Source organism: Dendrobates tinctorius, unplaced genomic scaffold (genome assembly GCF_039654945.1).
Source record: "Dendrobates tinctorius isolate UK_male_01 unplaced genomic scaffold, ASM3965494v1 ptg000265l, whole genome shotgun sequence".
NCBI classification, from domain to species: domain Eukaryota; kingdom Metazoa; phylum Chordata; class Amphibia; order Anura; family Dendrobatidae; genus Dendrobates; species Dendrobates tinctorius.
Window position 1 is genome coordinate 10,876,105 of NW_027361932.1, and position 25,227 is coordinate 10,901,331.

A 25,227-nucleotide genomic window follows, 5' to 3' on the forward strand; every position below is an offset into this window, starting at 1 on the left:
TGACCTGACCATTCTTCAGGAGCCTTCTGCTCTGAAGACTATGAATAATTTTCAATAAAAGTTAATAGGAAAGCTCAAAAAGCATCCTTCTGAGCACATTGAGTGGTTTTGGTTGAAAATTTGCTAGCATTTTTTTATTGTACAAATAATAACAAAAAAAAGTCAAGGAAAACGCCAGCATTCACAAATCAATCAGTATAAAACACTCAGGAAGCAAATAAAAAAAAAAAAAAAAGCTAAAAAAATGCTTCAGGAAAATAAACAAAAAATAGAAATACAACATTTCCTGAAGTGTCATCCTCTTGAAAAATGCAGTGGGTTCACCTGTCAGAGAAAGATTTTGTGTGTACTTGTACAATGAGGTTATGAAAATAGGATAATTCAGCTCTCAAAGCAATTGCGATTAAAAAATTTGTCTTCTTCAATATAAAAATGACAGTTAAATAGGCATTGTTGTGCACAGCCTGTGTAAAAGAGTGGGTATCAAAGAACCAAACACTTTTCAAACACGATATGTGTTCTTAAACTCGGTATAAGAATTAATAAAGACAAATTTTTTATCGCAACTGCTGTGAGAGCTGGATTATCCTATTTTCATAACCTCAGTGTTTCCACGTCCGGCAGAGACGGAATCCCTTGCTCCACACATGGACCATATGAAGTCTTCCTTGAGGGTGAGCTGAACTTTCTCTTTTATATGTTTTACTGTGTACTTGGACATACCCTTAGTGAAAATTCAGATTAAAATTAGATTACGGCATACCAGTACTTAACTGCATGATGTTTTACAGAGTAATTGTCTGCTAGGCATATTGATACCAAGGGAGAAGACCACACCGGAAAGACTTGTTTTGAGGTACCACATGATGGTACCTCCAACATGGTCTAATAATGCAGTGCAGCCTAAAGACACGCTCCCAGAGAAACCTTAGGGTCATGTCCCTTTGTAAAGACCATAAAAAGAGCACCAAATAAAAAAAACACCATCTGTCGTATATTTATGTAATCGGCCATGTCCATGCCATGTACACTAGCACTTTGTATAAAATCTTTATTCATATTGGATATTTGCGCGTCTATGCACTAGGACTTCTTATAGATTTCAGACCTTTATATTGATATTATGAAATATTCTTGCAAATGCTCTGGTAACTATGTGGATTTAGATTACTCTACATGATGTGACTATGCACTAGCAATTTACTTTGATTTATATACTGAACAACAATTATATAATATTTTGGTATCAGTCTACATCTGCATAGTTGCACATCATTAATCTCCTCTCTCTGGACATAGCTATTTATCTCCCTGGGTGTGCACCCCTTGTTTTTTATGGTTGTTGGTTTGTTATTCATAATCTGTTATCATCTGATCGCTTTGGACTTTCAAGGTTGTTTTTTCCTTCTTCCTCCCTGTCATTTTCGCCGACTGTACAGATTCTTATACAGTCCGGGTTTTGGCATGTGGACTAACTATATATACACAACATAAGTAGCAAAATTAAGATTATACATAAAATCCACAGCCAAACATTTTCTTTTCGTTCTACTTGTCAATCACTGACAGCAGCATTTAACACGTGCCAGCCAAAAGTGCATCACAAGTCCCACCCATTGGTGCCCCTGTCACGTGATCGGGGGCACCGATGGGTTATCATGACAGCCAGGGGGTCTGCAGAACTCCCCCGTGCCTGTAATTATGATGCTCATAGACAGGGCTATTTGTAGCACAGGCGATTGTCAAGTATGCTAAAGAAACTATTAAATAAAGTCAATAAAAAAAAGTCTTAGTTACTCACCGGTTAACGGTATTTTTCGGAGTCCATGACAGCACCACCTGAGAGAGGGGATGCACCCTTCAGGAACAGGAAATCCTACAGATACATAAGGGCGGCACCTCTCCCACGCATCAGTTGGTTTACAGAGCACAAGAGGACCTCCAAGGTTAATAGCATAATGTACAATACTCTACTCAAATATTTATTACCAGTGTACATATAAGAGGAAGAAGTGCACACCCAAATTTAAACTAAAGGGAGGGAATATACGGGTGCTGTCATAGACTCCGAAAAATACCGTTAACCGGTGAGTAACTAAGACTTTATTCGGCCGTTCATGACAGCACCACCTGAGAGAATTACAGAGAGTAATAATTACTTAGGGAGGGACTACAGCCTGCAGAACCCTTACACCAAAGGAGAGGTCTGAGGAAGCACCCAGGTCTAGTCTATAATGGTTGAAAAAGGTGCTCGGAGAGGACCAAGTAGCTGCCTTACATATTTGGTCGATCGAGACTTCCGATCTCTCTGCCTACGAGGTTGCCATGGCCCTGGTGGAATGTGCCCTCAGCTTGCCAGGAGTCGATCTGCCCTTTGAGGTGTATGCTAACGAAATGGCCTCCCTAATCCACCTCGCTAGCAATCTTTTTGAAGCCCTAAGGCCCTTCCTAGTGCCCTGATAGGAGATAAACAAGGCATTATCTTTTTTCCAGGGGTCGGTAACTGCCAGGTACTCTAGGAGTCATCTAACGTCTAGAGTGTGTAGTTTCCTTTCCTTTTCGTTCGTTGGATTAGGGAGGAAGGATGGAAGGACTATCTCCTGTGTTCTATGGAAACTGGAGACTACCTTAGGCACGTATGCTGGATCGGGTGTAAGTATTTCCCTGTTGTCCCTGAATTGTATGTAATGAGGAAGTCTAGATAACGCCTGGATGTCACTTACTCTATGGGCTGATGTCCACGCTACCAGAAGAGCCACTTTAAGGATTTTTTTGTAGAGGCTGATGAGATAGGTTCAAACGGGGCCTCTGTCATGGCCGTGAGGACTAGGTTTCGATCCCATGGCATAAATTTATTTCTTACTACCAGTCTGGACCTGCCTGTTGCCTTAATAAATCTATTGATCCAATAGTTACTGGCGATGTTGCAGTTAAAAAGGGCTCCTAAGGCTGACACTTGTACTTTAAGGGTGCTGGTGGAAAGACCCATGTCCAGACCTTTTTGTAAGAATTCTAGGATCTGCGGTATCGGTGTGGACTGCCCAGCTACTACCCCTGAAACCTGAAGGAATCTTTTCCAGATCCTAACGTAGATTTTGGTTGTAATTGGTTTTCTGCTCTTAAACAGGGTGTTAATTAGGGCTGGGGAGAAACCTTTCTCCTTTAGTAGTGACCGTTCAAAATCCACGCCGTCAGATGTAGGCCAGCCACCTGAGGATGGTAAACTGGGCCCTGGGATAGGAGATCTGGGATGTCTGGTAGGACCCATGGGTCGGACACCGACATGGTCCTGAGGCATGAGAACCATGCCCTCCTGGGTCAAAACGGGGCAATCACTATAATCTTCGCCTTGTCCTTCCTGACTTTCCTCATCACCAAGGGTAGAAGAGACAGGGGAGGGAAGGCATATGCTAGCCTGAAGTCCCATTTTATCAAAGAGCATCTACTGCCAGAGGCCCTTCTCTGGGATTTAGAGAGCAAATCTGAGACACCTTCCTGTTCTCCCTGGTGGCGAAGAGGTCCACTTCTGGCTGCTACCTTTTTTGTATGATCAGGTCGAAGATGGAGGTTTTCAAGGACCATTCCCCTTGTCTTAGAAGGTTGCGGCTTAGGAAGTCTGCCGTGGTGTTTTCTCTTCCTTTTATGTGCAGAGCTGTTAAAGACAGAAGATGTTGCTCTGCCAATTGGAACAGCCACTCTGCTACCTTCATCAGGGGTCTGGAACGAGTCCCACCTTGGTGATTGATGTTAGCCGAGGTGACCAGATTGTCGGAGAATATTCGAACATGGTGACCCTGTAGATACACAAGAAGGTTTTTAACTGCCTGCTCTACGGCTGTTAGCTCTTTCAGGTTGGTGGACATTTCCATCTGATGGTAATCCCATAGGTCCTGGGTTAAGACCTCCCCCATGTGGGCTCCCCAACCAGTAGGGCTTGCGTCTGTGGTGACTACTCGGGTTACGTTATATTCCCAGGGCACCCCTCTGGCTAGATTGCTTTCCTCTAGCCACCAACCAGGGGATTTTATAGTATGTTGGGACAAAGTCAACTGGCCCTCTAGGTAACCCCCCAGGATTTTTTGATGACGTAAAACCTCGCCATGTAGAACCCTTGTATGGAACTGGGCCCACCGGACCACGGGGATGCAGGACGAGAGAGAACCTAGGAGGGACATTGCTTTCATAAGAGACATAGTGGGGTTATTGGAGGCGTTCAAGACCTGATGACGTAGGCAAACTAATTTTCCGGGTGGTAGACGACACTCCTGATTCTGCGAATCTAGGAATAGACCCAAGAACTGCAGAACTTTCATGGGCTGTAGACAGGACTTCTTAATGTTTAGTAGCCACCCTAACCGTTCCAGAGCCGATTTTGCTTTTTGCAATTGATCCCGACAATGGCCTGCTGTTTTGCCTACAATAAGGAAGTCATCCAGGTAGGGGATTACCAGGATATCTGCTTCGCGTAGATGGGCCATAACCTCCACTATAACTTTAGTGAATACTCGGGGGCGACCGCAATACCAAAGGGAAGGACAACATATTGGAAATGCTGTACCGACCACTCTAAATGAACCGCCACTCTGAGGAAACGCTGATGAGACGCATGGATGGGTATATGGTAGTAGGCGCTCTTTAAATCCAACACCACAATAAAGCAGTTTTCAAACAGTAACTTTATTGTGGAATTAAACATTTCCATTTTAAATGGGCGAATGATCAGGAATTTATTGAGTGCCTTCAGGATGATTATGGTCCTGTAAGAGCTATCCGGCTTACGGACCAAGAATAGAGGGGAGTAGAAGCCTTTTCCCTTCTCTGCTTCTGGTACCTTTATCAGTACCTTTTTATAGCATAGGTCACGGATTTCGGTCTCTAGGGCAGCTTGTTCCGATAGGGAAGATCTGAGCGGGGTGAACTTAAAACTGTTCCAGGGGGTACAGGAAAATTCTAGCTACCAACCCTAGGATCCAGTTACTGTTTGAAATCAGTGACCATGGGTCACCTTGGTAGAAGGCCGATAGTCTACCTCCCACCGGAGCCGCTAGTCATTGGGGAGGCTTCTTGGTCTCACGGGATGCTTCCTGGCGTACCCCTCCAAATAAAAACCCGGTACCTTTCTTCTTATCTTCCCATCTGCCCCGGTCTCTGGATGACCTTCTACGGAAAAATCTCTTCCTAGTGAAGGGACCTCTATAGGAAGGGGCTGGCAGGGTAGGGAATTTCTTTTTATCGTCCCTGGCTTTCTCCAGAAGTTCATCTAGAACTGGACCGAAGAGATATTCTCCCTCACACGGGATGGAGCAAAGCCAGGATCTGGTCTGGATATCTCCGGGCCAGCACTTCAGCCATGTAGCCCTTCAGGCTTCATTCGATAGACTTGCGGCTTTGGCCGCCATCCTTGCAGAGTCTGTCGAAGCGTCGGCTAAAAAGGCTGCCGCATTCTGGATGGTAGGCAGGGTCTTCAAGATTCTCTCGAGGCTCTGCCCTCTAACTGTGACTCAAGCTGGTCCATCCAGACCATCATAGATCTGGCAGTGCAGGTAACTGCTATTGCCGGCCTTAGGGCACCAGCTGACATTTCCCATGTGCCTTTCAGGTAGGAGTCTGCCTTTTTATCCAAAGGATCTTTCAAGGAAGCCATGTCGTCAAAGGGAATAGCAGATTTTTTGGACGCTTTAGCCACTGCTGCGTCCAATTTTGGGGCTTTATCCCATCTGTTCACCAAGGGGTCCTCAAAGGGATATCGTCGCTTAAAAGCCGGTGGTAGGGAGCCCTTTCTTTCTGGTTTCTTCCATTCCCTACTGATCAGGTTTTGGACCTTGTCGTTTAATGGGAACGATTTACGTTTCCTGGGGTCTAAGCCGCCAAACATCAGGTCTTGTGCTGACCGTTTTGGTTTTGCATCTGTTACCCCCATGGTGGCCCTAACTGCCTTGACCAACTTATCCACCTGTTCTAGACTCAAGCAGAAACGACTGGATTCCTTCTCTGAAGAGGACGCAGAAGAAGAGGTTGAGGACAATGAGGAATCTTCATTTCCTCTAGGGCCAGCTGAGGAGTCCGACCCTGAGAAACTCGCTTTCTTTTCTTAGATGATTCCCCTTGGGATACGGACTTTATAGCTTTAACTTCCGTCCTGATAATTTCCCTTAGACTCGTAGCGAAGTCAGGGGTTTCTTCCGCCACCTGCAGAAGTGGGGAAAGTGTAAGGAAGTATGTATAGTAATTTTGGGACCGCCCTTTTTTTTTTTTTTTTCATCCCTACCATCTGCCGTATACATGACAGACACAGTTTTTTAGGGTAGGGGTCTGGCAAGAGACAACTGCAAAGGGCACACTCCCTGTTTTTCGCTTTATCAGCGCACTTCCCCTATAGGAGAAAAAAAAATATAAGGGGGACACTGCATCAGGGCACAGTCACGAGGATCACTTACCCGAGCAGTAGGAGTATGTACCAGATCACGGGGGGGGGGGGGGGGCGAGCTGGATCCTTCAGCCTGGAGGAACTTCTGTGGCTGGATTGTCCAGTTCGTTTTCTCTGTTGGGAGATTGTCCGGGACCTCTCTGAGGTACGTTCCTGCTCTCGGTCCAGCTGGGCCACGGGAGCTCATCCATTGCTGCAAATGGGCCAAAAGCATTTCTGTGGCCTTTTATGCACCTCTCCCCGGAAATCCAGGTCCGCAGGCGATATGCCAGGGGTTCCATTTTTCTCCCTCCCCTCCCTCCATGCCGCTCCTTCCCCCATCCAGCAGCGAACAGAGAAAAGCCGGCCGGCATCCGACTTCTGGCCCGGCGGCGCCGGCCCCGCCCTCGTCACTTCAGGTGCTTCAGCGAGCGCGGGGACGCGAAACATGACAGCGGCGCGGCGCCATGGCCCGACCCGCTCCATGCACGCCACGCCAACCGGCCCAGGATGATGGCCTGGACTGCTCCAGGAGACCAGGACGGGGGTTCGGGGGCAACATACTCACGTGCCGGCGCTGGCCCTGGAGACGGCCATCCTCCAGGCCCCGCTCCCACCTGATCCGCACACTGTCCCATGGCGCTTCCAGGGACCCCGCACTGACCGAGGTAGGAGACCCCCTGCTACCTGCTACCACTTTCTGTGGTTTTTGAATGTATTTTAAGGGTTACAGGTACACATTTGAATGTCCCTTATAACTATTCATGACGTCTACAAAACAATCTGCTCTTCTCTGCAGCAATTTTATTTACAGACCATCGGTCCATGTAAAAGATAGCTCATGTGAGCCAGTATGTCTCTAATTTGTCAGAGAAAGGGGCTCTTTAAGCTACAATAAATGACATGACATAAAACACACAATGGGCTGGAGGATTTTCTAAGTACATATTTGCCTACATTTAATGCCTCATTATATACAATATCAAAAAGCATTCCAGTCTTTGCAGGAGACCCTTCTGTCTAAGTTCCTTCCCAACATCACAAAGAGAAATAATGCAACAAACCTTTGTGAGGTTAAAGGAAGAGGCACAATAGTGATACTTGGCGCAGAATAGAGCTCTACATGAGGCGCTTGTAAATAGGTTTCCAGCTCAAGAGAACAGTAAGACCACACAGGAACGGGCTCCACACCAGCCAGAGAGAGCTGGATCCACACTCAGCTGCTCTAGGTCAGCCACCTTGCCTAAATGTAATTGTTCTAGGCAAGGAAAAATTATTATGTGATGGTCAAAATACTCAATACTGGGAAAGTTCACATAATAATCTTTGTGTTTATGTAGCGCTAACATATTCCGCAGCGCTTTACAGTTTGCACACATTATCATCACTGTCCCCGATGGGGCTCACAATCTAAATTCCCTATCAGTATGTCATTGGAATGTGGGAGGAAACCCACACAAGCACGGAGAGAACATACAAACTCCTTGCAGATGTTGTCCTTGGTGGCATTTGAACCCAGGACTCCAGCGCTGCAGTGCTATCCACTGAGCCACCGTGCTGCCCCATGTAGGATAAGGATTCTGTTTTCGGTTCTATAATGGTCCTCTTACATTCTCACATCAAACTTGGACTTTAGTGTATCGGATTAGTAAAGGGGTTGTCAGTTGATGACTTACTGATTGGTGGGATCCGACCGTTGGGACCCGCACTAAGCAGCAGAATGGGAACTAATCTCCTTCATTATGGAGCAGCATTGTGCACGATCGACCACCACTCCCTATTTCCTATGGGGCAACGCTCTGGTTTTCCGACATCCCCATAAAGAATTTGCCGGACCACCCTTTAAGCACACTTTATAGCGTTCTTATGTGGTCATCTAGGTTGTCCTCTTCCTGTTCTGACACTGTCTGTAATAATTAGCGCCTCCATGGCAGTGACGAGTATACAATCAAATCATTTTACATAGAAACTTACAAAAGTCACATCTACGCACATGCAGGAAAGCACGAGGACAAGGAGAAAAAACGAAAAGGAATTGGTCTCATTTCCTGCACTCATTCCAGGAAACCAGAAGTAAACTTTCTCATCATTGCCCAAGTACGATTTTCCTGGTATGGATAGCTGTTAATAACATGGAAAGTTTCAGGGGTCCTGCGCCCTCTCAGCACTGTATAGACTCGGCCTCACTCAATGCTGAGCAGATTTTATCACAAACAGTTAAAAGGCAAACAGTCTGTTACCCATACCAACCAATAACAGCACAGCTTCCATTTTCCCACAACAGTTAAAGAATTGAAAGCTAAGCTCTGTAGTAGAGTCCTGATCAGGTAGGCTAAAGCAATGTGAACGCTGCCTAATTTATTATCATTTTTCAGTCTTTTTTCAGCAGGAAGGAGTTGGTTGACACTTTTCAATTACTTACTGAAATACTGTCAATCGGTCGAACTGGTCAATGAATCGGATTGTTTTGCCATCAGTTTCTGGGAAGTGAGCTCAAAATTGACTTTAATGAGTAACCGCTGTTTTCATTTTTATTTTCATAAATCAATAGTACATGTGAAAATAAAAAAATAAAAAATGTGCAATATATCTTATTAGGGAAATCTTCTTTCTTCAGAACTGATCATTCATCTTCAAAATTCTCAATTCCCCGGTAAAAATCTGTCTTCATTGAATAAGATTTTTTCATTACTGAGAAAGAAGATGATAGTTGGTGCCCATAAAAGTCAGAACTGTAACTGTCAGTCAAACATACATGGACAGTCGGTGCTTTTTAAATTCTATGGAAAAGGGAGGCGCTAGACGCAGACAGACATTTTGCTGCAAGTTCTCCTGATATGACACTTACAGTTCTGCCAGCTCCCATCTCAGTAATGGGAAACATCTGTCGTCACTGAATGCAGATTTTACTTGTGAATTCAGAATGAATGATCAGTCCAGGTGGTGAAAGAAGCTGCTTTCTCTAATAAGCTTTATTAAAAACTTGCTAATTTTAAAATATACCGTACTAGTTATAAAATAGGAATTAAAATGACGGTTACACTTAAAAAAAAAAAAAAAAAATGGCCAAAACAAAATGAATAAAAAGTTTACCAATAGATGACTGATTGCCACTTGTAATTAACTGCTATATGGCCATTTTGTAGTGGAGTCCTCTTTAGAAGTTATGATAAGCAGGTAATTGGCATTTTATTATTGATGTTATTCATTTTGGCCGCCCATTCATATTCATTTTTCTATGACGGCATCTATACTTGCAATCCATTCCAATCACAACAGAAATGACCAGTTACATTCATCAGAGGCAATATGTTTCAAAAATAGTTTTGTTCTCTGCTTCACAACCTTGATTCCACCTCTAAAACCTGATCCAGAGAAGCAAAGATGGAAAAACCTTTCATTTATCCCGAGACTCATGTGATTTTAGTGATGCAAGTGCCTTTGATATTATTAAAGAACGTGGACAATGTGCAGCACAGGATGCCCAGTTATCTAACTGGGCTGACTCATAAAAGGTGACTAACATCTTCATACAGAATCACCCAAGTCATAATACCAATGATGTCACCATCACAAAGAGGAAGTGACTGAGGATCCTAAAATAAAGTACTATATTTTATACCTATAAAATCTGACCATAAATGGAATTATTGACTGTAAATGGCTAAAAGTCTCAATGAGACTGCTGCTCTTAGGCCTCATTCTCAGATCTGTGTTTAAACATTGCCATGAAAAATAAAATGGTACCAGTGTTTTCCATCAGTGTATCATCAATGTTTATCATCCATAAGGATATACCGTATACATCACTTATCACGCTACTCCTGATCCTTGAGGAAGTGGAGAATAAACTACCCCCCTCCAAAAATAAAAAACCCATAGCCAGCTGACACCCCAAGGCCCACCCTAGCATAACAAAGGCAAGCGAAAATAAAAGGTGAGGGGCCTATGTAATAGTTTCAGATGCCCAAATTGATTAACCCTTCTCTTCTCAATATATGATAAATCATGTACGCAACAGGAGGGGAGGGGGACAAAACAAAAACGTATTACAAGCCATGAACTGACATTTTCATTAGTTTTCTTAAACAGGAAAAGTATTTGCACACACAGAACAGGGATTTGCATGCCAACAATGCAGTCCCATTGCGTTGACAGGGGGTTTGTACACTTTGGTTCAGTTTTGCCCTGCAAAATGTGTTCACTATGAGCAGATAGAAAAATATTAATTCCGGGTCACTTAATACAATGGTTTTAAAGAGAATCCATCACCAACTGCCTTCCAATAGATAGTGACAGCCACCATCAAAGTCGTGTTACTTGCTAACCCCTGATGGGGCACCAGCGAAACGTGCGTTGAATGTAGTTATACACGATGTTTGCTTAATCATGCCCTTAAATGGTAGGATTTATTTAGACTTTATATCGTGAAATGTTTAATTACACTTTTTCACCAATTTATTAACAATACTGCTATAAAGTCTTTGACTTTTCAGCACACATATAAATGATTGTGTATTATACCTTTAGAAAACCACACACACCTATACCAGTAATGACAATTGTATGGTCTTCTACGCTTTTGATTTACCTTTTTTTATGTTTTATTTATATGATGTAACTAGTAAAGCTGCAAGACATGCCGCCACGGGGACTCAAACATAGTATTTCAGCATGCCGAGGAGATTCTTAGCACACGAGCGTGCTCGGATAACACCTTACCGAGCACGCTCGCTCATCACTAATGTTCACCTAACGCAGACGATGATTGTGGGATAATTCCATCCTTTACCTGATATCTGCGCCTTCTTCATTGGGTGCTCATATATTACAGTGACATCGATGTATTATTAGGTGTAGAGTTGAGCGACTTTTGGTTTTTTAGGGTCGAGTTTCGTTTCGTGAAACCCGACTTTTCCAAAAGTCGGGTCGAGCAAGATCGTCCGATTATAGGGAAAAGTCGGGGTCGTCCCGAAACACGAAACCCAATGTAAGTCAATGGGGAATAAAAGTCGGCAGTGAGAGGAGGACAGGAAACACACCTACAGTGCCCATTCGAATGCCAAAAGCATCAATTCTTCTTACTTAAGCTTGTCAACCTTAATTAACTTCATAATACAAGTTACGCACTGAAAAATGGGGGTTATTTGGCTAAAGTTGTGGGGGGGGAGGGCTGGCTGCAGGTTTTCATGTGCCCTGGGCGAAAGAGCTCCCCTTTAACACATACCACAACTCATCATGCTCCGATACGGCAGAGAAATAGCGGTATAGTACAATGAAAAATACTTCACTTTTTACATCTCATGACGAGGCCCATCTATTTCTCCATACAGAATCATTGGTCCCATATAATGTTTGAAACAGTATATGATGAGCTCCAGTAATGCTACAGTATATGTTGGTCCCCATGGATGAAGCTCCACTGTCTTATGGGCCCAAATAATGCTCCAAACATAATGGGCCCCATTTCTAATGCTCTAGTGTATAATGGGCCCTGTAAATGCTGCTCCAGTGTCTGATGTCCACCTTTGGAAAGTTCCAGTGTATGGTGGGCCCCATCTATCATTCTCCAGAGTATAGTGCTCCCCAAAAATTGCTGTCCCAACATTGAAAACAATCAAATAAGTCTCCTCGCTAGGGAATCCCTGTACTTGTCTGGACTCCTCGTCGTCCCCATCTTCCATCTCACTGCACAGTATTTCAACTTTGCAAGTGCTGTGATCCTGAGCAAGCAGGGGGGGCCTACTCGTTGGCGACGGCACTGGCACAGGGCCCCTGATAGTACGGTGGTGTGTCTGATGGCGGGTGGGCCGAACCTGCACTTTCATCTGCAGCTTCCTCTTTGTCACCGTGTAAGATGGAACTGTATATGGGAAGGGTAACCTGAGTTTCATCAGGGTCAGATTCAGGTCGTGTAGCGTGCGAGGGGAATGTAGTGGTCTGGGTCAATGTACCAGCAGATTCATCGAGCAGTGGCTGGGCATCAGTGCACTTGTGTCGCCCCCAGGAGTACGGTCGCCACAGTGGCATTACCTTCTTCCTAGGGAGTGTGATGTCATGCTTGGGAGCAACGAACGATCTCTCTAGCAGGTTAACTGATTGGGCAGCGTTATTCCCACGAGTCATGACCCTCCAAACAGCGTTCATGAAGGCAAAGTGTTTGTTTTACGTGGGCAGTATGGTTGCAAAGCTGAACCTTAAAGGAATGTCCAGAAGGGCACCACCAGGAGTGGAGCCTACGGTTAAATTCGACTCCACCTGGGAAACCTCAACCATGCCAGCTACAGAATAGATGCACACATTGCAAGCTTAATTCCGTTAACGAACGAGACTCCGTCATGCCCCGCGGTCCGAGTCCGGCTTACTAGAGGGACACGTGAGGCTCTGGCACATGAGATTGGCCAATAACTGGTGTGTCATGCCCTTACATGTCTGTGGCTGCATGTGCGCTACACTGAAAAGGCCAGCGTTTGTCGCTTACAGGTGCAGATAACCCGCTGAACAACGTTAGTAATGGGGATCACTGATTACAATTATTACCCGCGAACAATGATTTCCCAGTAAGTGCAGGTCAACCGCAGTTCCGGAATTAGGCCTAACCGTCATTCCTGAAAAAATGAAAAACTTACGTGTGCAAACCACAGGTGCTGTAGCTTGCTTAACAGCTCGCCAGCCGTTCTCACGCCCAGTATGGATTGCACGTGATTGCACAAAGGTAAGAAAGGGTACCGCTTCCCCGGATAACATGTATGGATAGCGTACACATTCAAAATATATGTCTATACATCAGGAGGCAGGCTCAGACGGTGTTAGGCCCAGTATGGATTGCACGTGATTGCACAAAGGTTAGAAAGGGTACCGTTTCCCCGGATAACATGTATGGATAGCGTACACATTCAAAATATATGTCTATACATCAGGAGGCAGGCTCAGACGGTGTTAGGCCCAGTATGGATTGCACGTGATTGCACAAAGGTTAGAAAGGGTACCGTATCCCCAGATAACATGTATGGATAGCGTACACATTCAAAAGATATGTCTATACATCAGGAGGCAGGCTCAGACGGTGTCAGGCACAGTATGGATTTGACGGCCCAGACTACACAGCGGAGGAGCAGGGAGAGTTAAAGATTGCAAATGCTGGGGCCCTGCCCAAGCAAGGGGGGCCCACTCGTGGGCGTCGGTACTGGCACTGGGCCCCTCATAGTACGGCGGTGTGTCTGACGGCGGGTGTGCACCACCACCGTCAGAGACACTTGATTGCACTATGAGGGACCCTGTGCCAGTGCCCGCGCCCAAGAGTCGGCCTACCCACCTGTCCAGGGCAACGGCACTCGCACGGTGTCGTGCGCTAGGTGGTGACCCCAGCCATGGGGGGGGAGGCAGCACAGTTAGGGAGTTTTAGAAAGTGGCATATGTTGATGTTGGACATTCAGCTGATGCAAAAGGTGAAATAGGTCAAGTCCCAGGAAGAGGTGGACCAAAGCAAGCCATTTTTCTGTCACCCTATGTGTCATCAGGGGAAGGTGGGACAAAATCCTTGGAAACCCATGCGTGGTTCATTTTAATGAAGGTTAGATCATCCACATTTTGGGTTGACAGACGGGTCCTTTTTTCTGTCAGGATTGATCCAGCTGCACTGAAGACTCTTTCCGATAGCACACTTGCAGCTGGGCAAGCGAGCTCCTGTAAGGCATATTGTGCCAATTCAGGCCAGGTGTCCAGTTTAGCGGCCCAATAGTCAAAGGGGAATGACCTGTGTGGGAGAACATCGATATGGGAGGAAAAGTAGTTTGTAACCATAGTTGACAACTGCTGTCTCCTGTCACTTTCCATCGATGCAGTATTACCAGTTGTGTGAGCGGTACTTGAAAAATCAGTCCACAACATTGTCATGAAACCCCTGTCTCCAACGCCACTTCTGCTGTGTGCACCACGAACACCTCTGCCAAGCTGCCCCCGGCCCGTACGGCTCGTGTGAGAACCATCACCGCTGCTGTGTGCTGGGAATGCCTCAAGCAACCGATTTACCAGAGTTGCTTGTTTATTAGCCAATATTAGGTCAAGGTTCTCCTGTGGCATGATGTTTTGTAATTTGCCATTATAGCGTGGATCCAGGATGCTGGCCAACCAGTAGTCGTCATCGTTCATCATTTTGGCAATGCGTGGGTCCCTTTTTAGGATCTGCAAGGCATAATCTGACATGTGGGCCAATGTTCCCGGTGTCAATGATGCACTGCGAGTGCTGGTTGGAGGAGCACTTTCTGGCAAATCCACATCCCTCCAGTCTCACACAAACCCTGTACCAGACCTTGCCACGCCAACATTTTCACTTGCCCCACGAGATGCATCCTCCTCCCCTAAGTAATCATCCCCATCATCCTCCTCCTCCTCCTCTTCTTCCTCCACCTCGTCCAGGAGAGGTCCCTGAGCAGACAATGGCTGAATGTCATCAAGGATTCCCTCCTCCTCTTCCTCCTCATCAACATTGGCTGCAGACGCCTGCTCCTTAAGGTGCGTCAAAGTTTGCATGAGCAGACGCATAAGTGGGATGCTCATGCTTAGGATGGCGTCGTCTGCGCTTACCAGCCGTGTGCATTCCTCAAAACACTGAAGGACTTTACAAAGGTCTTTCAGCTTCGACCACTGCACACCTGTCAACTCCATGTCTGCTCTCAAAGTGCCTGGCCGTGTATCCTCCCACAAATGCATTATGGCCTGCCTCTGCTCGCACAGCCGCTCCACCATGTGCAGGGTGGAGTTCCACCTTGTTGCAATGTCGATAATGAGGCGGTGGTTGGGAAGGTGGAGCAATCGCTGCAGCTTCTGCATACGAACAGAGTGTACAGGCGACCGGCGGATGTGCGCGCACAGTCTTCGCACCTTCTGGAGCAGGGCTGTTAACTCCGGATAATTTTTGAGGAAGCACTGCACCACCAGGTTCAAGGTGTGAGCCAAGCAAGGTATATGGCTGAGTTTTGAAAGGGCTATGGCTGCCACAAAATTACGGCCGTTATCACTAACTACCTTGCCTGCCTCAAGATGTACACTGCCCAGCCATGACTCAGTTTGTCGCTTCAAGTACTCGGCCAGCACCTTGGCGGTGTGTCTGTTGCCCAAACACATCATCTGCAACACAGCCTGCTGACGCTTTCCACTAGCTGCTCGATAGGGGGACACATCGTGTGCAACAGTGGCAGCTGCAGATGGAGTGCTCGTACGACTGCGCTCTGTGGACGAGCTTTCGCTTCTGGAGGAGGAGGAGGGTCGAACGCCTACAGCCAACTGTTTCCTATACTGTGGGCTAGGCAGCACTGTCCCACCACCGCTGTCCCCTGTGGACCCTGCATCCACCACATTAACCCAGTGCGCAGTGATGGACACGTAACGGCCCTGGCCATGCCGACTGGACCATGCATCAGTTGTGAGGTGCACCTTTCCGCTCACTGACTGCTTGAGTGCATGGACAATGCGGTCTTTCACATGATGGTGGAGGGCTGGGATGGCTTTGCGAGAGAAGAAGTGGCGACTGGGTAGGTCATAGCGTGGTACTGCATAGGCCATGAGTTCGCGGAAAGCTGTGCTTTCCACCAACCGAAAGGGCATCATCTCAAACGAGATTAGTTTGGCAATGTGGGCGTTCAAACCCAGTGTACGTGGATGAGAGACTGAGTACTTTCTTGACCTACTCATAGTGTCTGGGAGGGTGAGCTGGACTTGAGAGCTGCATATGGTGGAAGTAGCGGTGGACAGGGCGGACTGAGAGAGGGTTGATGATGGTGATGGAGTTCTTTCTGATGGCCTAGAATCAGTCTTTCGTTGATATAACAGTGGGATTCCCTGACTGCTGTGGCCTTGCAACGACACCTCAACATTTGCTGCTGTGCTAACCGGTGGGCTTACAGTGGGGGAAACAATGTAGCGTTGCTGACTACGTTCGTTGTGATCAGTTGCACATGTGGCACTTGAGGTTTGGTGTTGTGTCCACGCTTGCAAGTGCATGCTGGTTAAATGTCTAAGCATGCAACTGGTATTCAAATTTTTCAGATTTTTCCCTTGGCTAAAGGTCTTTGCGCACTTCTTACAGATAACCTTGGCCTGATCATGAGGATTTTGGTCAAAAAAGTGCCACACTGCACTCTTCCTACTTTGGCAGACATTTTGCGGCCTAGCACGCTGTGATCTTTTGACCCTCTGGACAAGCTGTCCAGCAACTCTTTTGATGTTTGGAACCTGTCTTTGGAGTGCTCCGGGCCTGCCAGATCGATGTCTGCTGTGGATGCTCCTCATCTGAGCTATTGGAAGCAGCACCCTCTTCCCCCAATGGATGCCAATTTGGGTCAACAACTGGGTCATCCATCACCTCCTCTTCTATGTCATGTGCACCTTCCTCTGTGTCACCATGTATGGTGCGCTGCTAGACAAAACGACTCCTTTCCAGATTGTGTACTTGTATACTTTTATTTTCCCAACGCGTTTCGAAGTCTCAAACTTCTTCCTCAGGGGATGTCATCCCCTGAGGAAGAAGTTTGAGACTTCGAAACGCGTTGGGAAAATAAAAGTATACAAGTACACAATCTGGAAAGGAGTCGTTTTGTCTAGCAGCGCACGTTTAAATCCGAAAATTGTTTCTTTGATATCTGATGATCTATGGTCACGGCGGGGCCATTTGGATGTGCAGCAGCTTTGACCTGTATTCCTTTATGCCTCTAACTCTCCTGCTATTGGTGAGTATAATAGCTTGAACTGTATCTCTTTTACCTGGGTAAGACCCTATTGCGCTCTTTCTCTTTTAGTTTTAACCACTCACCATGTATGGTGGTATAGTGTGCGGAAGGGGCACCTGAGTCTCATCAGGGTCAGAATCTGGCTCTGTACACTGCGAGGACAATGTAGTGCTCTGAGTGAATGTACCAGCAGAATCATCCATCAGCGGCTGTGCATCAGTGCACTCCATGTCAGATTCATCTTGGCCTGGGTAATTCACCATTTCACTTGATAATCCAGGCATGGTATGTGAAAACAGCTCCATGGAGTAATCAGTAGTATGGCCTGCGTCATCCTTCAATCTTGGTTGGGGTGAAGGACACAAGGAAAGGTGTGGTTCATGAACATGAGCCTCCAATGACGACTCAGTGCTTTTACTTTTTACAACTGAAGAAGAGGAGGCGATAGAGCTGGAGGCTGAGTCAGCAATGTAAGACAAAACTTTTTCCTGATGCTCTGCCTTTAAAAGCGGTTTGCCAACTCCTAGAAAACTAAGCGTTCGAGGCCTTATGTAGCCAGACGATGACGCAGGCTCAACACCTCCTGCATTCGGTCCTATTTTGCTCTTGCCACTACCATCAGATCCACCACCAACACCATCATTACCAGCTGCCAACCCCCGCCCAATTCCACGGCCTCTTCCACCAGCCTTCCGCATTTTTGGTAGAAATGTAGACAAAATCCAACAAACTATATAGTAATGTAAAACAAGGTACAAGGTGTCTATAGGACAGGGGAGATTTTGAATTTCTGCAGACACTTGTGGACACTGGACACTTTTGGATTGTGTGAGGCCCACTGATATCTGAGCGCTATGTCACAGGCTCGATGGCACAGCTGTGACAAAAGTGACGAGAGGATAAGGGAGATTTTGAATTTCTGCACACACTTGTGGACACTGGACACTTTTGGATTGTGTGAGACCCAATGAATATCTGAGCGCTATGTGACAGGCTCGATGGCACAGCTGTGACCAAAGTGACTAGAGGATAAGGGAGATTTTGAATTTCTGCACACACTTGTGGACACTGGACACTTTTGGATTGTGTGAGGCCCAATGAATATCTGAGCGCTATGTGACAGGCTCGATGGCACAGCTGTGACCAAAGTGACTAGAGGATAAGGGAGACTTTGAATTTCTGCACACACTTGTGGACACTGGACACTTTTGGATTGTGTGAGGCCCAATGAATATCTGAGCGCTATGTGACAGGCTCGATGGCACAGCTGTGACCAAAGTGACTAGAGGATAAGGGAGATTTTGAATTTCTGCAGACACTTGTGGACACTGGACACTTTTGGATTGTGTGAGGGCCACTGATATCTGAGCGCTATGTCACAGGCTCGATGGCACAGCTGTGACAAAAGTGACGAGAGGATAAGGGAGATTTTGAATTTCTGCAGACACTTGTGGACACTGGACACTTTTGGATTGTGTGAGGCCCACTGATATCTGAGCGCTATGTCACAGGCTCGATGGCACAGCTGTGACAAAAGTGACTAGAGGATAAGGGAGATTGGATTGCTTTTAAAAAAGCAGTTTGCAGAGCAATGGGTAAACAGCAATGCCAGCCTGTCAGGAAGCCTTAAAAGGCAGCCCAACAACCAACACCACTGATACACCACAATATAGCCTCCCCTTGCACTGCACACACAGTGACTGGTGTGTTGTGCAGGCCAAATCGCTAGCAGCAGAAGCAGTTTTTTTTTCTTCTCAGCAGGACAAAAAAAAAAAATTGGATTGCTTTTAAAAAAGCAGTTTGCGGAGCAGTGGGTAAACAGCAATGCAGGAATGTCAGGAAGCCTTAGAAGGCAGCCCAACAACCAACACCACTATATAGCCTCCCCTTGCACTGCACACACAGTGACTGGTGTGTTGTGCAGGCCAAATCGCTAGCAGCAGAAGCAGTTTTTTTGTCTTCTTCCCTGCCTAACGCTCTCCCTACAGAATCAGCAGCAACCTCTCCCTATACTGAGATCGGCAGAAGTAAGATGGCGGACGGCGTGCACGCCCTTTTATACCCCCTGTGACGCCCACCAAAGCAAGCCAATCACTTGCATGCCCAGAAAGATGGTGGTGACCCCTGCCTATGTCATCACGTTGCCCACAGTGTCCGTGGATCCTGATTGGCTGAAAAAGAGCGCAAAACAAACTTTTGAAACGCGACTTTGGCGCGTAAGTCGCCGACCTCGTGGCCGACCTCATCCTAGGGTCGGGTTTCGTTTCATGAAACCCGACTTTTGAAATTTTTCGACCCGTTTCGCTCAACTCTAATTAGGTGCTCATGTTTCTATGTCAGTCAATCAACAGACAAACTATTCTGTGGTTTACCATGTTATATGTATACTACCAGGATCTATAGATGGCATTTAAATAAAAAAAAACAATATTGGGTAGGTGCCATACCTCACATCACAAAAGGTGGAGGAAGGATAATGCCTCATTTGATGAGACCTAAGACCAAATTCACACATCCCTATATGGACCACAATGCCTGGACAACCAAATACAGATTATAAAATGACAGTGGGATGCAATTGTTTCCTTAGATTTCTAACTTTTTTTTTCTCTTTTACAGACCCTAAAACTGTGCCCATCCCTCCCTATTGAATGGCTCTCACAAGTTGAGCGGTCTTTACAGCTATACAGGCATCTGTGGAATGTCATAGACCCTTCTTCCTGCTGTACAGTTCTTGGGAACACATTTTACTTTCCTCCATAAACTAAATGTGGACAGTGGGCAGAGGGAACATTCCTATGTTTATTCAGTGTTATATTTGGGAATTCTGATACAATATGGAACATTAAGAAATGTAGAGGACGTTGGTTGCATGCTGCCATGATACGAACAGCACTAGGACGAGAACAGATTGTGCACAATTATGGGAACTGGCATCTCAGGAGTTTCTAAGATGTGCTGCTGATTAAATCGGGGTGCAGAAGGAAACAGACTATTGAGCCTCTTGGGGCTCCTGAAAGGCTCAGGTCTCAGAACAGGAGAGCCCCTAATTATAGTTCCTGCCTGGTTTAGAGATGAAGGCTCTTCTCATCAGAATGAATAAGGATTGTAACAGTAAACCAAATATGTTTGTAAACAGCACGTCTACATTATACCATCAGAACAGTTCCCCACTAATGACGTCATAACTAGAGTTGAGCGAATTTGTTTGGGTTTCCTCTTATTCGGCAAGCTATAGCGCTTACCGAATAAGCTGCAGAGGGACCTCGGCTCCCTGGATCACGCCGGCTGATCAGCGCCACAGCTGCATGTGTCGTGGCTGTGTCACAAATGACAAAAACCTGACTGGCACATTCAGACTAATGTGAATAGGTGCATACCAGGAGGAGCTACCTCCATATACAATATGCAAAAAAAGGTTGCACTCTATTGTGCTCAAGCATGTCAATGTGATATATATGAAATATGAAAAGCAATTTGAGACGCTTTGCATAAAATTTGGCCAAATTTTATCTGCCCATCAACCATCGTCATGGTGGCCTCAAAAACTTATGTTAAGAGTCTCAAATTTTTTTTCCTAATATTCAAAAGCTGTATTGCTATTCATATTGACATGCTTTAGCATGAGAGTGTGCAACCTTTTTTTGTATATTGTATATTGAGGTAGCTGCTACTGGTATGCACCTATTCACACTGGTCTGGATGTGCCAGTCAGTTGTTTTGTATGTTAGCTTACTGACCGAGCACTCCGCCCTTCAATATGTGGTGATTTTAATTACAGAAGGTCCCTACTTACCCATAAATGCAGGCTGTACTGAGAGAGGTGTCCACGTTAGATCAGGAATTCAGACATCGGCCTAGGAGAGGTATTCACACACATAGGTACCCATCAGTTTTTGAGGCCACCTTGACGATGATTGATGGGCAGATAAAATTTGGCCAAATTTTACACTAAGCGGCTGTGTCACAGTACATGCATGGATAGCTTGTTTGTTGGTCTCTCCATGCATGTGCTGTAACACAGCCGCAACACATGCAGCTGCGCCGAATAAGAGGGAACCAGAACAAATTCGCTCAACTCTAGTCATAAGGTTCTGTTTGCACTAGGAAACAGGGCTCCATTTATAGCGGAGGCATGAGCATTCTTACAGATCTGGTTTTCAATAAAACAAATCTTTCTTAGTTGCATGAACAATTCGTAACCAGAAAGGATCAATTTACCAACTGATGGAAAGGCAAGAAAAGGGCCTCACTGATTTTTATGAGGTCCTACTGGTCTCCGTTTGGTGTTTTTTTTTCAAAAACAAAAGAAATTATTCTGCATGATGAGCTTATTCCGCAATAAAAAAGGGGCATGAATTCAGTTTGTCTGTTCCTAAAACAGAGCAGGTAAACGGATGGGGGAATAAAAACGGGGCTGTACAAAGAAAAAGTCAACCCTGGTAGAGAGTGCAGCTGTATACTCCATACGGTATGCTGGCAGCTGAATACTATGTGATATTAGTGGTCACGTCAAACTAACGCAGAAGAGTGAAACCCCATAACATCATAATGGCCGTAAGCCCATAAATTAGCCAACAAGGTGGAGGAGGACATATTGGTACCATATTATGCAGTTATCCCACAGCTCAGGATATTAGAACTCTTGATATTTTATTACCACAAGGTAACGGCCCGATAATGAAACGCCAACGGCAAATATCTGAGGATGAGGATCGTCTATGGCAGGATGATTACGGAGTGAGGTTTGGTGAGAAGAAGCTGTGTGCTCGTTCTCATGTGTGACAGTAATGAAAAATGGCTAACTGCATATTCATTCCTATACACACATACAGCTATACACAAACAGATACATTACACACACATACAGCAGCCGTACATCCATCACCCACGCCGCGCACCCACCCAGCGGCCGTACCATACGCCGCGCACCCACCCAGCGGCCGTACCATACGCCGCGCACCCACCCAGCGGCCGTACCATACGCCGCGCACCCACCCAGCGGCCGTACCATACGCCGCGCACCCACCCAGCGGCCGTACCTTGCGCCGCGCACCCACCCAGCGGCCGTACCTTGCGCCGCGCACCCACCCAGCGGCCGTACCTTGCGCCGCGCACCCACCCAGCGGCCGTACCTTGCGCCGCGCACCCACCCAGCGGCCGTACCTTTTGCCGTGCACCCACCCAGCGGCCGTACGTTCCGCCGCGCACATACAGCGGCCGTACCTTACGCCGCGCACATACAGCGGCCGTACCTTACGCCGCGCACATACAGCGGCCGTACCTTACGCCGCGCACATACAGCGGCCGTACATTACGCCGCGCACATACAGCGGGCGTACATTACGCCGCGCACATACAGCGGCCGTACATTACGCCGCGCACATACAGCGGCCGTACCTTACGCCGCGCACATACAGCGGCCGTACGTTCCGCCGCGCACATACAGCGGCCGTACGTTCCGCCGCGCACATACAGCGGCCGTACGTTCCGCCGCGCACATACAGCGCCCGTACGTTCCGACGCGCACATACAGCGCCCGTACGTTCCGACGCGCACATACAGCGCCCGTACGTTCCGACGCGCACATACAGCGGCCGTACGTTACGCCGCGCACATACAGCGGCCGTACGTTACGCCGCGCACATACAGCGGCCGTACGTTACGCCGCGCACATACAGCGCCCGTACGTTCCGGCGCGCACATACAGCGGCCGTACGTTCCGCCGTGCACATACAGCGGCCGTACGTTACGCCGCGCACATACAGCGCCCGTACGTTACGCAGAGCATCCCCACAGCAGACCATACACTATACACATAATACTGCAAACAACTAATCCACACATCAGACTATGCATAAGACACTGTACACATCTCACACATAGGATACCCTACACACACGACATACTGCACACAATGGCATTACACACAGATAGGACACTGTTCACACACACTACACACAGGACAAGCAGATAATAGGCGCAGTCGGACATTACAGCTATGTAATAACACAGCACTTCCCCGCATTCATCAGACAAGATGGCCAGAAGAGCAGCGGCGGCTGGTAACCCCGGTCTGCGCTCACACGTCCCTGCGGCCTCACCTGACCGGGAGGCTCGGAGCTTCCGCTTGTGCACACCGGGCGCTGCTACACGGTGCCGCTCTACTTTGGAATCCGGGCCCCTCCCAACCGCAGACCTCCACAATCCCACAGTGCACTGCGGCGGTAGCAACTCGATGGTAGCTCTCCATTCAGAATAATGGTGGCGACCAGACGGCGTGTTCCAGAGCGTCGCATGAGCCGGGCGGATGGAGGCTGTGGGAACATGTCCTGTCACTGGTTTCCCTGTCATGTACGGCAGCGTTTCAATAGATAGCTGGAATTTGTCAATAAGTGTGTGTCTTTCAGCTTTGCCCGTGTCTCGTGGTGGTCGCTCACTCTGCACCCTCACTCCTTCACCTATGCCCTTTTTATACCCAGGATCCGAAAATTGTACCCAGTATTCTGAGGGTGACTTGTGTAGAGGCGAAACCATGTTCTTATCATGACCATTAATGCCTCAAATTAGTTTATTTGCCTTGGCATCAACAGCCTGGCACAGGTCACCAGAATTGAGTTTGCGGCCCACGCATATGTTCATGTCTTTTTTTTTTTGGTGAGAGTTTTACTTGGTGTTTTATCATTTAGTACATAATTATACGTTTTTTCTCCACCCACGTGCATGCCCTTACATTGATCTGCTTTAAGTTTCCATTCTCAGCCCAAACCTCCAGCTTATACAAATCCCTCTGTAATGTTATATTGGCTTTCTCTGTGTTAATTACCTTGCAGACTTTTTAGTATATGGAAATATTAAAATTCTACTCTGTATGAGATCTACAATGTCATTAATGTGTTAAAAAGAAGAGGGCCCAATACTGACCCTTGTGATAATCCACGGTTTACTGTGACCCAATCAAAGTGTGTTCCATTAATAACCACCTTTTGTTTCCAATCACTGATCAAGTTGTTAACCCAGTTACAAATATTTTCCCCTAGTCCCAATGTTTTTGTTTTGTGTTCCAACCTTTTATGTGGCACTGTATCAAACGCCTTTGGAAAATCCAGATAGAGAATAATGTCATTACCCTGGTCCAGTCTGGAACTTAAGTTCTCATAGGTCAGATTAGTTTGACAGGACAGATCCTTCGTAAACTTACGTTGATGCTTGGTCATGAGATTTTTCTTTTTCAGATACAACAGTATTACACCACTCAGAAAACGTTTAAAGATTTTACCCATAGTAGAGGTAAAATTTATTGGTCTATAATTTACAAGCTCAGATTCTGTCCCCTTTTTGAATATCGGCGCCACATTTGCTAGATGCCAGACCTGTGGTGCCGTCCCTGGTATTATGGAATCTTGAGTATTAGAAGTTAATGGTCTTTACATCACAGTAATTAATGGCTCTACTCGAGGGGGGTTGGATGGTGATTTGTCTAATTTTGAGGCAACATTGTACATCCTGCTGGGGTAAGCAGGTGACATTTAATTGAGAATTTATATCACTGAATATGTCTTCTGTCATGGTTTTTTTTAGTGTAAATACTTGTCATGCTTCTGAGTTCAAACTCTTGAGCCTGTGCATTGTGGATGGCTTCTTTGTCTGCCAAGCCACAGAAGATATATCTTTTCTCTATTGCTTCATTGGGGGGAACACAGGAACCATGGGTATATGCTGCTGACACTATGCACAAAAAAAAGTAAGCTCCTCCTCTGCAGTATATACCCCACCGACTGGCACTAGGTTAATCAGTTTTAGCTTAGGGTCAGTAGGAGGTGGACACGAGTCTTTCACTAGACCCATATCTACCTCAGTTTTCAACATTTTCCAGTAACGTCTCTTCTTTTTCAGTTGGATCTTCTCCCTTCTGCAGGGATACAGTGTGAACGGTCACAACTGTACTCCCATATAGAGACTGAGTATGAGTACGGCGTGTACTGCCACCCCGTATAATCATATGTCTAGTTGGCAGGACCCCCAACCCCTAACACGTAAGAGTGTTTAGGTGACCCGGATTTGGTCCTGGCCCCCGTATCCTACCCACTCTCC

General features: G+C 46.5%; 2 protein-coding genes across 2 annotated transcripts in view; one reads left to right on the forward strand and one right to left on the reverse strand.

The window, feature by feature from the left end:
* LOC141069492 (septin-2A) overlaps positions 1 to 23,374 on the reverse strand; it is a 107,972-nt gene extending 84,598 nt beyond the window's left edge. The window contains exon 1 of the mRNA XM_073559091.1: positions 23,238 to 23,374. The gene's annotated coding sequence lies outside the window, so the exon portion shown is untranslated. The remainder of the gene's footprint in view (positions 1 to 23,237) is intronic.
* LOC141069491 (uncharacterized) overlaps positions 23,373 to 25,227 on the forward strand; it is a 29,649-nt gene continuing 27,794 nt past the window's right edge. The window contains exon 1 of the mRNA XM_073559090.1: positions 23,373 to 23,487. The gene's annotated coding sequence lies outside the window, so the exon portion shown is untranslated. The remainder of the gene's footprint in view (positions 23,488 to 25,227) is intronic.